Consider the following 5,597-nt stretch of genomic DNA (forward strand, 5'->3'; position numbering starts at 1 on the left):
TAGATTTTAACTTCTTAATTTTAAAGTTATATAGTAATATTGTGAGGGTAACTATTTTTTTCCTTGTAAAACAAGTTGAATATAATAATACGTGGAATACAACAAGTTAAATATAAAAAAAAAAATGCACAAATTGAATGATAAATAATATACTTTTTCAAATTAAAATATAATAATAATAATTTTAGCATATTTAAGTTTTTTTTGGCATTAAGCATATAATCTTAAATGGAGTAAAACTATGAGATGAGTAATTTTGAATTCCTAACTGTATTGGTGGGGTTTGGTTTTAAGGCCAAATCCAAAGGGGAAAAGAGGGTCATAATGACTATCTCCAACATTCATCGGCAACTGATCAATATTTTTGAACCATGTCATTGGAAGCTTTCCTCTAAAACTATAGTCACCAAACAAAACATCAGTCACGCCATTTCCCTCAGTACCAGGAAGCCAAGCAACAACCAGACCTTCAATTTTGTCAACATATGGTTCTATAACCACTGGACGACCAGAGATTATCACAGTAACACATTTCACTCCTCCACACACATTTTTTATGGTTTCTGGCCCAGGTGTAGAGATTGTCAAATTCAAGCTATCACCTTTTGTTTCAGCATATGGTTTCTCTCCAACTACCATAATGGCATATGAAAAATTATTAGACTTCACATAGTCCAAATCAGGATTCTCCTTGTAAACTACCTCAGTATCTTTATAAACTGTGTTTTTTATAGCATTGAGGATTGTTGTACCTGTAAATCACATAAGCCTTTTTAATATTGTACTTTTACCAAACTATACAAAAGGGAAATATGCTATGAAGGAATCTATAATATACCTTTGGTGACATTATTTCCAGTAACTCCTTGCCATTCGATGGTCCAACCACCACATTGATATCCTAGATTATCAGCATGGCTTCCCGCAACTAGTACCCTTGAAGCCCTTTTAGGAAGAGGGAGAACTGGTTGTTTAAGGTTTTCACCATTCTTCAATAAAACCAAGGATTTCCTCACAGCTTCCCGAGCCAATTCTCTATGTTTCTATACATTGTCAAAACGATTTTATCAACATGCAAAAAGTTAATTGGTGGGTAAAAAATATACACATGTTTCACTACTAACAAACCTTCTTCCCAAGATGGTGAACTAGGTTATAATCAGCCAACGGATTCTCAAAAAGGCCTGCAACAAACTTTACCCTTAAAATTCTCCATACTGCATCATTAATTCGGCTCATTGGTATGGCATTACTTTTCACCAATAAGGTTAAGCCATCTATGAATTCTGTGTAGTTAAAGGGAACCATTACCTACAACATTACCAAAGCAAGTCTTAGAAGATTATACAAGGTAAATGGAAAAAACATTCAAGTTTATACTTTAAACTCATATTTTACCATGTCAATTCCAGCAGTGATTGCAGCATAAATGGAATATGTGTAGTTAGCATGAGGAGGTGTAGTAATCTTATCAATTCCCTTCCAATCTGATATGACAAAACCCTAGAAAAAACCAACAAAATTTAGGACTTGTTTACTATGTCAATGTGCTATTCTTGAATTAAATGAAGCTTTGAGAAGTTGAGTGTTACCCTAAAGCGTAATAAGTTTTTGAGAAAGTCTGTGATTAGATTACGATTGGCATGCATTTTTTCTCCATTCCAACTTGAATAAGAGACCATGATAGTGGAAACACCCTTGATGATTGCATTATAATAGGGTGACATGTGAATGCTAAGCAATCCATGTCTGCTTATTACTGTGTTGTTCTCATTGATTCCCTTTATGGTTCCTCCATCCCCAACGTAATGCTTTGCGGTGGCTATAACTTTTCGTCTATGCAAACAAATGCCAGTATGTTAACACCAACACCAAGACAAGCTTATCAAAGAGAGAAACAAAGATATGAAACAAAGAGAATAATGAAGTTCTTACTTCCCAGCAACATATGGAACACCCTTTTGGGAGTTTGCTGGGATTTCACCTTGTAGACCTGGAATGATCTCGGTCATAGCTTGAACTACTTTGTGGTCTTCACTATAACTTTCGTAACATCTTCCCCATCTGGGATCTCTACAAACCTATACCTCATATCACATTAAGATAAGGTTATAATTGAAGCCAAATGAATATTATCATTGGATGTTGATAATAAAATTATTCAATAAAATGTTCTTAGTTACCGCTATGCAAGGTGCAAAAACATAATGAATTCCAGTCGCTCTAACTTCCAAAGCAGTTGCTACTCCAATTTTTCTCACTAGTCTAGGATCCCTGTTTGTTCATAAATAAACTTCATCAAGATACATGAGTATAGTATTAAATTTTGAATAACACTAATAACTATTCTCTATCACACTTTTATAGTAAGATAATTTATTTGCTTCCAAAATTTATGACGAGAAAAAGTATAAAAAGTAGACAACTATTGTACGGTTGAAAGTTTTGCTTTGAAAGAAATGTGTCTCAATACTTATAGAAAAAAAATGGATAAAAAGAGTATGCGTTGGATAAAAGAAATAGAAAAAAAATATTTTAAGTGTAAACATGCGATATAATTATAAGATTTACAAAAATTATAAAATTTACAAATTTAATTAAGTTGTGGTTAACCATCTTAAAGTGAATATGAATGCTGTAATTCCTAGTAAGCATAAATTCATTAGAAACTACAAAGCTAAAAAGAATCATAAAGTAAGAGGGCCACCAACATTTTATAACTTTTAAGTATGATTTTAAATTAAAAAATTTGTATGCTATATCTATAATTAGTCTGCTTTATCAATTAATAATAATAATAATAGTTTATAATAATAATTTATTGTAAATATTATTATTATTATTATTATTATTATTATTATTATTATTATTATTATTATCTTTCGAATTATATTATTTTAATAAAAAAGTGGACATACATGCATTAAATTACATAGCTAGTTATTGATAAATTTGGGGGTAAATCCCACGCTCAATATATGTTTCAATAATCCTTAATTTGGTTAAACGTTGTTTTTTTGTTTGAGGTCCATCCACAAGTACTCATAAATATTGGTTTCAGTCTCTAACAGCGAATTTTAAAACATATATTAAAAGTAATTGTACTTCCAAATTTATTAATTTAAATTGAAAACTCTCTAAAAAACAAAATTAAACCAATGATAGAGGCTAGTACGTTAAAACTTAAAATAAGCGCTTTTCAAATAATTAATTTTTTTTAAAAATATATTTAAGAAGCTAAAAGCATAAAATAAAGCAACATTTAAAAAAATAGATTAAAAACACGTAAAAAAAAAGTCTTCGTTTTAATTAAGAGCTACTTTTACTAACCTAGATTTTTTTACACTTACCTGTATGCAAAGAAAGAACTTTGAAATGTGATAAAAAGTATCCTTACCTGGTAGCACCTAACCCAACATTATGAGGAAAAATTGTTGCATTATATACGTTATTATTGCCATGAACAGCATCGATCCCATATATCATAGGAATTCCCAATCTAGTTGATAAAGAACCTTTTTGAAAATCATTCACCATTTTTATCCAATTCTCTGCAGAAGCTTGTGGCTTTGGAACACTGCTACCCCCACTCAGCACACTCCCTACCAAAACCACAAACCATATAAGAAAACAACTAAATAAATATATCAATATATATATATATATATATATATATATATATATATATATATATGTTTGTTTTTCATTCAAAAAGTTGAGCTTTACCAATATAATAGTTCTTCATGATTTTTGCAGAAACAACTTTACGTTCAATCTGTGTCATCTGACCAATTTTTTCTTCTAAAGTCATTCTGTCCATGAGATCCTTGATTCGAACATTCAGAGGTTGTTTGGATCTTTATATTTCAAACACTTTGCCTCATTTATGGCAACACAACAGAGCATAAGTAGCCTCATCAGAAAGATTCTGACTTTCGTCATTTTCTTTTTCCTTCTCCTTAGTGCGCAAGTTCACACCAAAAGAGATCAGAACTAGGTTGAGGTGAGTGTTACAATCACTAGTAAAAAATTGGGTTTTTACAGCGCACATTATGCCACGGTTCACAAGAAACCGCAGCATAATGGTGCACGGTGGCAGTTTTGTAAATAAATCGATCACATATGCCGCGGTTCAGAGGGGGACCGCGGCATATACACCGGTCAACCATCCCCTTTGACGCCACGTGTGAATAAAAAATTAAATAACATGGGTATATGCCGCGGTTGTCTAGAGAACCGCGGCATATACCCCTGCCAATTTATTGCAGGTGCTGACTAAGTCAGAGAATTTAAAACGTTACAGGGGTATATGCCGCGGTTGCTCTGCTGAACCGCGACATATACCCCTGTAACTTCTCAACTTCTCTGCCAGTCAGAGAATTTCAGAAGTTACAGGGGTATATGCCGCGGTTCAGCAGAGCAACCGCGGCATATACCCATGTCATCTACTGAAATTCCCCAAAAGGCAGTTGGGGAGGCAGTTGTGTTCAGCACGTTACATGGGTATATGCCGCGGTTCTACGAGCAACCGCGACATAATCTCCTATCTGAAATTAATTTAATATATATTTGAAATATTTCGAGGTATATGCCGCGGTTCAGCGGGCAACCGCGGCATATAGTTTGAAAATAATTGCAAAAATGCCATTTCGGATAATTTTTTAAATCCGTATATGCCGCGGTTGGGCGTTAAACCGCGGCATATACCCCTATTATACTGCGGTTCATTAGTGAACCGCGGTAGATTCTCCCGTTCAGAGTCAAAAATTAAAACTTGGAACAGTTTCGTCTTCCTCGCGTGTTCTCACTGTTTTCGCGTTTTTTCTTCTCCTCCGACAGCCATCATCTCAGGTACGCGTTTCTGCACCGTTTAAACTTGAAATTATTCGGTCCTTTCTCATTTGTGACGCGTTTGAAACAGTTTTAGCCGATCAAAATCGTTTGAAACTCGTCATACCCTCTCGGCTGCGATTTGGTTTTCTTTGCACCAAGCGTTTTCGCCGGTCCCTTTCGAGGTATTTATGCCCTTTTGCATTCTTAACGTGATTTCTTCATTAGTTTTTGCATAATGCTATAGTTTTGGTAATGTATGAAGTTTCTATATTTTGGTAATGTATGGTATAATTTTTGCTTTAATTTTGATAATGCATGAAATTGTTATAGTTTTGGTAATGTATGGTATGGTTTTTGCTATAGTTTTGGTAATGTGTGTTGTAGTTCTTGTATTATTTATAAACCTTAAAATATTATTCACTAAGTTTCAATGATATGTATGAAATTGCAAGTTTGATTTTTAGTAGGTTATCTTTTTATGATATATTTAGGAATATGGATCGAAATTGGATTAATTTACCACGTATTAGTGCTGAGTACGAGAGAGGTGTAGAGGAATTTATACAATTTGCGCAACGTAATGAGGGGAGAAGTGATGATGAAGTGAAGTTTAGATGTCCTTGTGTGAACTGTTTGAATGGGAGAAAGTTGAACGCAACTCAAATTAGAGAACATCTTATATGTGATGGTTTTCTAAGATGCTATACAACATGGATCTGGCACGGCGAAGAAATGGATTTTCCCACTGACTCTCAAAGTGTAAA

The 5,597-nt window shown here is 33.5% G+C and overlaps 1 pseudogene; it reads right to left on the reverse strand.

The window, feature by feature from the left end:
• Positions 1-264: 264 nt before the first annotated feature.
• On the reverse strand, positions 265-3,942 carry LOC108344461 (uncharacterized; annotated as a pseudogene).
• Between the last annotated feature and the right edge of the window lie 1,655 nt (positions 3,943-5,597).

Source organism: Vigna angularis, chromosome 8 (genome assembly GCF_016808095.1).
Source record: "Vigna angularis cultivar LongXiaoDou No.4 chromosome 8, ASM1680809v1, whole genome shotgun sequence".
Lineage (NCBI taxonomy): Eukaryota > Viridiplantae > Streptophyta > Magnoliopsida > Fabales > Fabaceae > Vigna > Vigna angularis.